Below are 12,579 nucleotides of genomic sequence, written 5' to 3'. Positions count from 1 at the left end.
TTAAATAAGGTTCTCTCAGCAGCTATAGCCTTAATTTGTAATTGTTTATGTCTACAACCTTAATGTCTTAATTAAACCTTCAGCACGTTATTCCATCTTTTGTGGACTTGCTGTTCCATTAGCTCAGCTGTTAATTTGCCGGTATTTTACCCATCTTCTGCTTAATGTTAAATTGTATGTGATTTTCCCAGGTTAATTTCCTTCTGGAAGGCTACGATATCACCGAGTCTTTGAATTTATTGTTTTCCTGATGTTACTGGCCGGGTTTGTGGATTTTCCTTCTTTTTCTTTGCTGCATGTAGTGTACTAAACCTCAGTGGATTCTTTCTGATGACTTCATCAGCTCATAATACTATTACATGTTCAATATTTGCACATTTCCAGATTTCGTAGCATTTCAAAGCCTACCAATTGGACTGTTTCTAAGCAATTGTTTCTAAATTGTTTCATACCTCCAGAAAGCATTGTTTTAATATATTAAAGTACATTACTACTATTACAGTTTTTGACATAATAATTACAGTAAAACTTTAACCAACAATGCAGCCTTGATATTACCTCCCCATGACTTGGATGCAAAACAAATGTCTGTAAACTCTCCTGTTATTTTACTTTAAAAGTTGGGAGTCTCCAATTTTTGCCATCCAGGTGCTCTTGAATTTGTCAGAAAACAATTTCTAACTGATTAATTTTTTTGAGTCATTATCACTTTCCTAGAAATGTATATCTCTACAGACATATGCATATATATCTATATAAGAACTAAACTAGAAGATAATTTTAACAATGAATAGCTGAGCAAGAGCAAAGATTGCTTGGGAATAAAAGTTTTATTCAGTTAATGGAGTTTCTTCATTTATTCCATCATATTGATTTCATTCTGATAAATCGAAACACTTTCTAAGAATTAAGAGTTTCCATTCAATTGGAGATCATAAATAGTGTTCCTATAATTCAACAAGGTATTTCTAGGATGCCTTTTGAAGTTGGTCTTTGTAATATAATTCTATCTGCTGCAGGCCTTATTCTTTTGTTATTATTATTATTATTATTTTCTAAAAAGGAAAATAAAATCAATTCAATCTGCTTATTTGAAAGTCTTGTATGCAGTCATTGGAACTTCTTGTGAAGTACTTCCTAACTTAGTATGAGGAAGAATTACAAAATAGTCTTGGAATTTTGATTCCCACTGTCACATTCTAAATGAAAAAAAACTGTCTTGTGACTAGGTGTTTTGTGCAGTCTCCGAGGCAGCAGAAATTGATGAGTTGAATGCTTTCAGTCAGACAAAATATTTTTTTTTTTTTTTGGCTTAGAATGGAAATAGTCTTACATATCCTAACAAATGGCTGTAACTATGTTCCTGCTGCAGCAAAAAGAGATTTTCTTTCATGTTTTAAAAGAATTTGGTGAACATTGCTCTGTTATTTTAAAGAAAATATGTAGGTGCCTTCTTTTAGCAGATGCTGCACTCAATGAGGTGAGATGCATTTAAAAAAAATATGTTAAAGAACAGAGAATTTTAAAACATGACTTAGACACAAATGTGTAGTTGTCTAGTTCTAAGCAATGGCACATTGCTTCTACTATCATTAGCCAGCTCTATGGTGTATGGTGGAGATGGTCACTTTTCTGGTCCTTGTAGATGTCCAACTCATGCCACTGACTCTAATGAGTATGTGAATATGCCACTCTTAATTTGGGTTTCATTACTGGGAACAGCTGTCTTTTAGATGTAGGAATATATCTTTGGATCTAGCCATTAATATTTCATTTGAACCGCAGATTTGTTGGTATTCAACAAGAAAGTCTGGTCAGTGCCTTATTGGATTATTGCTGGAAAAACTGTAGAAGACTGATTTTCAAGCATGCACTAAAAGAGTCAGAAATGAACAGAGTTACTAAGGTGCTAGAATCCATAAAAGAGAAACAAGGCAGTATAGAGTGGGAGAAGAGAAAGTTTGCATTCAAAGACTTTCAAGCATTAAGGTTAAAGCCTGTCATTCACTGAAAGAGTTGTATAATATTAGACTTAGGTTAAAAAAGAACTGTCTTTATTTGCCTCAGGTCAAAACAAAAAGAGAACACCCTAGAATACAAATAATTTTTCCTTTATATACTATGAAGTGGTCTAGAAATAGGAAATCTATTAATTCGGTTGTGCTTTGATTTCCACATTACACAGAAAGAATTCCCAGCACCATCAGTCACAGAAATGGAAAGGAAGGCTAGGGTTTACTGAGTTTCTAAAGTATGATTACTCAACTCTATGTCCAGATTACACATAAGCTTTCAGAAGTTTCATAAGTCTTCTTGCTGTAATTAAAACTTAGTAATATTTCTGTAGGAAGTTTACTAGGAGGACCAAGAGGACTGTAATTAAATGATGAGAAAAGCTTTGTTTAGCATATTTAAGAAAACAGGTATTAGTTAATACAAAATCAACAGGAAAGTCTGTGGGTAAAATTGAATTTGAGGCATTAAAAAAATGATATGAAAAACATAACTGCAAATTCTGTTTTTTATTTATTTATTTATTTATTTATTTCTGTAAATTTAATGTGTGTAATGTAATTACAGTTGCTGGTTAATAGCTATGTTATTATGATTAGCCTGAATTCAAAGAATGGAAACACTAATATCATTGTGTGGAAAATACTGTGATTGTTTAAGCTTCTCGCTATTCACAAGTTTTGAAAGAGGAGATTTTCCCAGGAATGCTGTGTTTCAGAGTTTAAAAGCCTTTTGAAGCTACTACTAAACTATGGAAACTGGTGATACTTCTGAGACCGTGAGCCCTAGAGTGAGGTTCAGTAGTACCTTCAGTCCAGGTCAGGATGAGAAATAGACCTACACAAAACCTTCCATTAAACTTTTGTTTCATGGTTTCTGTAAAAGGAAAGTCGGGTGTCTGCTTCACAGAGACATTATGTGTATGCTATAACAGGTATCTGACCTGAAGGATTCAGGGAAGATGAGAGTGTGACAGGTCAGTCTTCATACAGGAACTCTGTCTGTGTCTTCAACCCACTGAACTGTGCACCAGCTTCACTGAATTGCCAGCCAAGGCACCACAGCAAAGCAAGTACATAAAAATGAAGGTGACTGCATTTTAATGCCTAAAGTATCTTAGTCCAGAACCCTACACCTTCCTAGTACCTAAGTAAACCTTGCTTTCAGTGGATATCAGACATCTAAATTTGAGCTATGTCTATGAAGAGCTTTGGTGCTGGTAATTGCAGGCTGGAGTGGAGGTCCCTGGTCCCCAGTCTGGAGAGGGGAAGCCAGGTGCCTAGGCTATGTACTGAGTATCTTGCAATGTCTGCTGTCAGCGTGCATCATTAACCTGGAAGGTAGGACCGTGAACAGCATCAGCATAAGACCAGTTGTCTTGCAAGAGAGTCCAGTTTAGCATTTTTTTATTATAGAAGAAAGAGTTGTTCTTATTTCATATACTCTTTAAAGATAAAGTAATTTGGAGAATGCAGTGAACCCACTGATACATTGCTGCTTGGTGCATCTGAACCAGGTGACTTCCCCACGGAATCTGCTTTTTGCCTCCTTTTGGATATAGGCACTGTTGGACCTAATTTATTATCTGTGAGGAGATTCTTCAATGATGACTTGTATCATGGTTTCTCCAAGTTGGGATAGCTGTTTGTAAAGACAGAACTGCAGGGCCTAAATTACTTTCATGGCAAGTTCTCTGAGAATTTATCTTGCGTATGTTTAGGTAGAGGGATTAATATTTTATTATTTTTAACTTGACCCTAGGTACCGATATGTATAGACACGTATATATTAAATGTGTGCCTATTTGGAAAAATAGATATATAAGAAAACTCTAGTCTGTAAGCCTAAAGCAACAATTAGGTGTAAAATTGAGTTCTCTTCATGTTAGTTTGATGTGTTAGGATGAAATATAGTTGCCTAGTTTATTTGGGTTGCATTTAGTCCAATTATTGACAGCTTTCTCAGCAACTATTTTGTACTTCCTCTCCTTGAAAGTGTGTCTTTAATTTTGGAAATGCTACATTTTGTTTTGCTATCTGCAAACACAACAAAAACTTTTTTTTTTTTTTTCTTCTGATACACTATCAACATTTTAGTGATGAATTATTATTTTCTTAGCCAGAAATAATGATGTTAACATCCTGAAAATTAAATTGCTTTTCCCAGTAGCTCAGGAAATTAAGGTAAAAGAGAAGCTTTGTTGACTGTATGTTTTCATAGGCTGGAAAGATCCTATCATAATATGCTAAGAAAAAAATCTGGAACACATTCGGCACAATTTTAGAGAATTAGAGTCAGGAAGTAGATAGCTCAGTGAAAGGAATAGAAGTGAATAGGAAGTGAAAGGAAGTAAATAAAAATCTATTTGAGGGAGACTGTGGGTTTTCTACGGCTGCCAGATTAACCTGTCAAAGTAATGTGTTATCTATTATATATGGCACTTGGTTCAGATGTAGAACAGGGGATGTAAACAGGGGTTCAAAGGAACAATGAATTTGAATTCTACACCATGTCTGCTTTTCCTTCACAGTCAGGGGTGGACAAACTTTGATGAACATATGTGTACATGCACACAACATCCCCTCACTCTCCCATCTCTTTCTACATGTGTATACAAAGCTTCTTTTTCTTCTTCCCCATTTTCACATGATGTTTCTTTATCTATTTTCCAAAATACCAAATGCCTCAAAAGGGAAGATTTCTGACTAGGAAATACCAGAAATTTCATGTGACTACTCTGTCTGAAATATATCTTTGAGAAATAGATACATTCTTTTCTTCTGTCTTTTGACATTCTACTATTTCCAAGTTTTTCTGAAGCAAAATTTAAATGGATACATCCATAGTTTTATCACTGAAAGTGAAAGATGTTTTGAACTTTCTTACTTGAGACTGCTGACTGACTGAATATTGCTGCTAGCTCAAAGACAAGCAAAAGCACTGACTTTCTTGCTTACCTGCTGTCCTGCTGGGTCTGAGAGCATCCTGGCCTTTGTAGGCCAGAATGTTTGTCAGAAGTTTGTAACCTTAAGGCAGAGGCCATATGTGTACGGATTGTCTCTGAGTGCAGAGCTTTGAATCCAGGACCCTAACTTCTTGCGTGACTTTTACAGCACTAAGAAATTACCCCCAAAATGAGACCTATCTCTTGTCTCCTTCAGCCTTGTGTTGACTGTGTCTGGCAGTTAAGCTCTGTTGGGGGCATATTAGCCATTCCCAGAACATGCTTCCAGGACTGGATGTCTGTGGCAACCTAGGTGTGAAGAGACTGTGTGATTTGCAAACAGCTTTAGTCGCCTACACTTTCATCTCTGTCTAGGTGGTGATAACTTTAGTTGGAGTCAGTAGCAAAACTGTAGATCTATAAAAAATTTTCAGCTCAAATCTGGCAGTTTTGTGAGAGATGATCTGTGTCTCCCATATTCAAATGCTTAATTCTACCCAAGGTAAAAAGTAACAAAGGTTACTTTTGGGAGACCTTGCTTAGCACCTACTTCATGGCTGATAACTTCATTGGTGTAACAATAACATTGTAAATTGTGGGCTTTCAATCCGTGCATTAAGCAAGGTAAAGACATTACAGCTGTAGTCAGGAACAGCTCGGAGATGTTCTGTGAAAACCACATGCAAAATACAAGGCCCTCCTGTAGCTAGGAAAGGAAGGAGACAATACAATGAGACTAAAGTTTAACGTGATTTTTTTTTTTTCCAGTGTTGATACTGGCCTCTTCACAGCCAGTCCTGCTATTCTTTGTATTTGATCTTGTCCACATGCCGAAGGGTCTGCCACTAGGCAGTACTTACACGAACTGCTGTGAACAGGGTCAGAGGTCTGGCCTGGTCATCTGGTTCATGGCGCAGCTGCACAAACAGTTTGGCAGATTTGAGGGCCCCACGCTGCTGTGTGGAGCGACAGGAGGAGGCCACTCAGCAGCGAGGGAGCAGGCAGTGAATTCCCTAAGCAGATATTGCTGTGAACACTACCACATCACAACACAACATCCAACCTCAGTTTGAGGGACACTTAAGAAAAACTTTTAAGAGTGGTGCTTTGTGATGTGTGGTGCAGATTGCCTCCCATGGAAACTGCGTGGCAGAGCTAAGCAATTCCACCCCACCAGGTGTTATCCACACCAGTGTTTCAGTATCTAGGCTGGCTCACTGTGGACTTCAGTGAGGCATTTCTAAACTTGAATAGGTGACCACAACACATTTTATGCACAGGGTTCAATTCTGGGATTAAAATGTAATGAAAACATGGCATAGATGATGAAGCACCCACAAGAGGTATGAAGTACTGTTGCACCAAGTTCCTTTTGTCGTTGTGCATCTACATTGAGATTATAATTAACTTCCATGGGGTAGAATCAAAGTTTGTCTGCTGAGGCATTTTCTGTGTTGATTGTCACATAGCTCAAAGCTTAAATGCCTTGCTTTGGAAATAAAAGTCATTCTGAAGAAAATGGATTTTATTTTAATTGAATAACAGGAGTGGCAGCAACAGTTTCTCATCAGTTCTTTTATATTTTTAAAATTTAAGAGACTGGGGAATATACTCTCTCATTCCCATGTTATAAGGCCATGAGGAAGTTGTCGTTATGACCTGCTGTCATTTTGGAAGAGCACTTGGTATCAGGCCTTCATTCTCCAAATGTATCCCATCCTCTCCAATTTACCAATTCTACCTTCTTCAAATACTGTTGTTACACAAGTAAGTTCTCAGCATCCAAGTGCTCCTGAGCAGGATACTGGCCTCCACTGTATGGAACAGAAAGGGTTGGTTTTCTTTTCCTTTGTTTTCCTAGCTTTCTTATACCCTTTGGTTCTCATGTCATGTCAAGCTATTGACTCCTAGCTTTCAGTCCACCTCTGATGCTAGTTTTTGTTGCTCACTTTTTATATTTTTAAGCAATAACCCATGTGTAACCCTGCCCCATCCTTCAGCATTGACAAAACTGCCTCCTTATCATCTCTCAAATCACTCCTTCAGCATTTTGTGTTCTTCAGCAAGGAAAACTCTGATGCTTAAAACTTTGTGCACAATTGGCTGTGAGTGGACTGCTTATCATGCTGACCACCCTTATCTCACTGTTTCCTGGTACCCAGTCATTTGACCCACACTTATCTGTTGTATTTGCCTTGACTGTCAGCCCCTATAGAAAGGACACTCAGTTCTCATCTTTCATAGGGTAACAAAGAGCTGATATGAGGATAAATATTGCAGAACTGGGACTACACCAGATTATGATAATCTAAGCAATGAGTGCAGTGATGACCTTGCTAAATCTGTTCCATCTTGATACCATCTTGTGCTTTGGCACAGTCAGTAGCTCTACTTCGAGAGTTCTGCAGAGATGAATGCACCTCTCTGTTTCATTTTAAAGTTTTGATTGAAATTTAGAAAAACTTAAAGTGACATGAATTTGAAACAGACATGTTACCCAAATGGAACAATGGGGTAGACATTGGGCATTTTTTAAATTCTTTTCTTTATTCTTTTCTTTTTCCTTCCCGCCCCCCCCCCCCCTTTTTTTTTTTTTCCACTTTTTTGTTTGCTTGTTTGTTTGTTGAGAACAAAGCAAATCAGAACATGATGGAGTTATTCCAGATGATTAAATCATACTAGATCCAGCTCCTGTGGAGTTCTGGCATGCCACCTTTGATCTCAAGATTAGCACAAGTTCATAATTGGTCTGGCCTAAAATCACATGGTTTTCACAAGTTCTTACAATTTACACACACACACACACACACACAATGTTGAAAATATCAGTCATGTCCCACTTGGAAAAGATCACTTGTCTCTTTATAAACATAGGTGTTAATAAAAATTAAATACAAGCACAAAAGCCAATGAAATGTGATTTCTTAGCTAAGTGTTGAGCTAGATGATGGAATGAGAAGGATATCTGCCAGCTAAAGCCAGCTGAGAGTCGTATACTACCCACATTTTCTTAAAATAAATAACGATGTGATTTTAATAGGGCCATTAAAAATTTGAGTGGTATTTTAACACCACTAATACTGACCCTTTAATTCTTAAACTGACAGAGTGTGACCTAGAAGAAACCAAGCTTTGCAGCTATTTTCAGTTGAACCTAAAGATGTAGCTACCTAAATTCTACTGGGATTTAAATTCTTTGGGATTTAAAAATATTAATAACTCTAAGTATCTTTGAAAATGATGGTCTAAACCCCTTTCTTTTGGATTATAACACCATGTCTATGACTGTTTTGTTTCTTCCTGCAGAGCAGTTAGTGGATAACAAAGGTGACTTGGGTAGTCATTTGTATGAAATGAAATGAGTTCACTGTGGATCTATCATCCCCATGACATTAATTAAGGCCTAAAGACTTTGGCCTGTCACTAAATTCCTCCCCCTCATGAATTTACAAGATACAGCAACCTAGAACTCTGACCTACCACACAACATTACTTAGACTATTTTATGTGGTTTTTCTTCTACTCACTGCTTTATTCTTTTCATATTCAATACCACTATCAGAACTTGCTATCCATTTAAAATTAATTATGACTATTTAGTTATATTGTGGTCTAAACGGTAAACCTGATTACAACAAGTTTTCCTAGCTGTGTTTAGAATATGTGTAGGTACATATATAGAATTTTCAAATGTAAATATATTTCTAAATGTACAGTTCACACCAGAATTAATGTACTTGTGGTGAGAACTGAGGACTGGGCTCAGCAGCTATGCTTAAATACAGGCAACTTGGTCTTATCCAGCCTTATTTGTAATTATACACGGGAGAAGAATAACTCCTGAGGCAATGGGATCAAGTAGAGGAATGGGTTTTTGCTGCCTTAAATTTCATGTCTGAACGCAGGAGAGTCGTCTTTAGGAATAATATTTGTATGGCATGTTGCATCAATTTTCTCATTTTGCTATAGTGAATACAGTGCACAAAGCTCAGGATTTTACGCCTTGGGGAGGATATCCTTACATTCAGGTGAAAATCTATAGATACTCCCTTCTGGCATCACTAAAACAAATCTTGGCAGCAACAATTGTGAAGTTCAAAATATCATAAACTGGTATGAATTAATGTGTGAGGATATATCATGGATATGTTTATGTACATTAAAGGTGATTTTTGTTGTTGGCTTTGATTTTCTTGAAAATCTTTCCAAAAATTTGCAAATTAATTACCAGCATCTGTTTTCTCATGGTAAACTTATGCTTTTCTTTATGCTAAGGTTTTTCATAGGTATTGATTAGTTATTAGCACTCCATGTAATAAACTTTCTTATTTTAAGTACCAATATTTATTCTCATCTGTATAAAACTATTTTCACATCCTTGCCAGTCTGAATAGATTCAGTGTTACATGATATATTTAAACATTTAGGGAAGTTTTTTTGGTGGTTGAGACACCTAAAAAAAGACAAAATATCAGGGAAATGCAATTATCATGGTCTACACATAACTTTGAATATATTTAGTTTAATACAGCCAGTGAAGACCATTTCACTGATGAAATAAAAACTTTTGTTTTAGGGCTAGTTCCCAATTTACATGAAATCAATAAGAGAGTGTAATTCAAAATACAAATCTGCCCAAGAAGAAGTATAGAAAAATAGCTGAGTACGGCCACTTTTTAGCAGTAAATTTCTAAGTAATTCCCAAGTGGGAATGTAATGTTATGAATGATTACATTATTTTTCTCCATTCCAATCCAAACACAGAATCTGTTTATTACAGGGAAGAGAATACAGATAAACTTGAGTAAAAATCACAAGCCAGATCCATTTACATTTTTGATGAAAAAAAAAATATATATATGCATTTTTTGTGCTTTATTTTGTTTGTTTGTTCTACAGTGCATAAATAAAAACAACTGCTCCTCAGAAAAATTAGGCCCTCAGATTTCAGTAGATCTGCTTGAAGTAAAGTTGAAAGAAATATTGGAGTTAAGATTTTTCAGTTTCAGAAAGGTTCATGACTAGAAAATTAGTAAAATTAAATGTAATTTCCCCAAGCTGATTACAACCTTTGCCACATTCTATTTCACTTCATTTCATGATGTAGTTTAAATTCCTGTTACTAGCATGTTTTATATCTTGTCTGCAAAGCTCTTCCACACATTTTCTGATATAATCTTATTATTCTCTGAAGAAAAAGCAGATATCCTAGAGATAACCCCTTATAACTTTATTCATATTTTCCACCAGGTCATCATTTGCTTTAGGATCCTGTATGTCATGAGTGTGTGTTTTGATGATTTCAAAGGCTGATATTTTTACTTATTTCCTTTTGTTCTTATCTTTCAGTCTTCTGTTCAGATCTGTCAGAAGGTTCACTCTGATTTGAATTAATGTGAATTTGCACAGAGAGTTTTTAGCTCTCCATTGGTCTTGGCACACAAGTGTATTTGCTTCAGTTTTCAGCTTCATGTATCTTTTACTAGAAATCCCTAACAGAAAAATTGCCATTTGTATTCAGAACTTTATCTGATTGTCTTCTTGTTTGTTTTAGCATATTAAACCAAGGAAACTACTTCTATTAAGAAAGTGAAATAACATCAATTATTCTGAAGATAATAAATGACTATTAGCTGACTATATACCTTTTCAGGCTCACAGTTCTAGTAATTTCCCTGTGGAAGATCACCAATAAAAATATTTAGCAAAAAATCTACATGGAATTTGGGAAAAAAAATGATGATCTCATTCAGAAAAAAAATTGTCACCAAAACTTAGAGTAGGAAAAAAACAAACCACTAAACCCTAGCTTTTCTGCTATGGTATGTGAGTTATGTAAGTGATTACATAATGTGCAAAGTTTTCTTGAAGGGAAAATGTGTTACTTCAAATTTTGCTATTATTATATATATGTATAAAATAATAAAAACAACAGGATGACATCATTTCTTTCCCCACAGCAAGCTATTTTCTAAAGAACTAAGATTTACGCATTGTTCAGACTCCATTTCAGTAGCTGGAACTACCTCATTTCACCTTACTTCAGTATAGGACTCCCTTCCTTAGGGTATCATTCGGTGTATGGATGGTTGCCAGATTTTGGTCCATTTTGATTCAAGGTCTAGATAAAGATACTCTTTTTTTTTTTTTTTTTTTTTTTTTTTTTTTTTTTTTTCTACATTGTTTTGATTCTAGCCAAAAAACTCATTTCAGTGATATAGTGATTGCCCCCCCCAAATGCTCATTCTATTCCCTCTATATTTTTTAAAGACCTAAATCCATTTACTTGCCTTGTTTGAAGGAAAAAGAAGAGAAAGAGCCTCTTTCTACATGTTACTTCTTTCTGCCATGTGACTTCTGCTTTAAGAAAAAAATAAAGTAGCAATGTGTTAGTGAAACTAATCCCAAGTACTTGGGGATATAGATTGGGCTGAAGTTTTAATTGATAAAAAGGTCCCTCTTTTTCTTCCAACTCCTTGCTCTACCCTGTACAAACAGGTTCCCTGACTTTGATCAACCCTCCAGTCTCCCATGCCACTCATGCATGTCATGATATCTACTATTCAAAGGAAAAAATAAGTGGCTGCGGTTTCCAATTCAATTATAGAGATAGCTTGCTTTCTTTCTTAAAATAACAATAATATTTCAAATACACATTTCTGTGTTCTTACTTTAGTAAGAAGTGCAGGTATATGCATCTCCTCCTGGGAATACTCCTCCAAGGCAAAACTCGGACACTTCTTCTCCTGCCCTGTGTGAAGGACCTCAGGGCAGATTGGCACTATGTTCCTCATCGTTCAGTTTTGCTGTAGAGGTACAGGGAAGGTTTGTTGTTGGTTTGTTTCTCTTTTTTTTTTTTCAATGAAAAAAGTGGAAGAGGCTTATTTGTAACTGAGCAGGAGAGCTTATTTCCTACCAGTACTACCTCCGTTCTTAATTGAATCTTCAGCTTTGTGGAAACTTGTGTTTTCCAGCCTAAGAGACTTTAAGGATTTTTTATAAGTCAGAGGAAGTAAGAGTGGAAGGAATGCTTACAATTGGTTTCCTTTACCTTTATGTGAAATGTTCAGATGCAATTTTATTTTGATCCCCATTCAGTTTTGAGCCTCATTACATTTACAGAATACTTTGCCCAGCTTTTTAATCTCATGCTTAAAACCTCTGCAGCATTTTTAACATAACCTAGGATGCCTTAAATGCCTTTCAATGTGAAATAATGTAGTTAAAATATATATTTTAAAACGTATTATTAGTAAATCATACCAGGTCATTAACTGTATTTTTACATTGGAAGAGCAATAAAAACACACCATGCCTGGAGTGAATGTAGAAATATTGATTTTCTGTTTACACTGGCAAATGCACATGTAGGTGTCCCTTTTTAATGACTGTTCTCTCTGTCATTGTCCTCTGTGGAATGCCTGTATCAATGGGATCAAGTAATTCTACTGAACATGGAAAGTCCAAAAATCTTTTTATTTATTTATAGGAAAAAATGATAATAAGGGAAAAGGAATTTCAGCATACAGCAGAAAAATGTCTATTCTACAAAGGCTAGGGGCTTTTCAACCCTCAGTTTGGAGTTTTTTTTTTTTTTTTTTTTTTTTTTTTTTTTTTTTTTT

General features: G+C 35.7%; 1 long non-coding RNA gene across 1 annotated transcript in view; it reads left to right on the top strand.

Moving 5' to 3' along the window:
* The first annotated feature begins 825 nt into the window (after positions 1–825).
* Positions 826–12,579, top strand: part of LOC118165733 — an 18,283-nt gene continuing 6,529 nt past the window's right edge. The window contains exons 1-2 of the long non-coding RNA XR_004750199.1: positions 826–837; positions 5,749–5,751. This is a non-coding gene — a long non-coding RNA (uncharacterized LOC118165733). The remainder of the gene's footprint in view (positions 838–5,748; positions 5,752–12,579) is intronic.

The sequence above is a fragment of the Oxyura jamaicensis genome, chromosome 4, assembly GCF_011077185.1.
Source record: "Oxyura jamaicensis isolate SHBP4307 breed ruddy duck chromosome 4, BPBGC_Ojam_1.0, whole genome shotgun sequence".
Classification (NCBI taxonomy): domain Eukaryota; kingdom Metazoa; phylum Chordata; class Aves; order Anseriformes; family Anatidae; genus Oxyura; species Oxyura jamaicensis.
The sequence above is the reverse complement of the archived record's forward strand: the minus strand, read 5'-3'. Positions and strand labels throughout refer to the sequence as shown.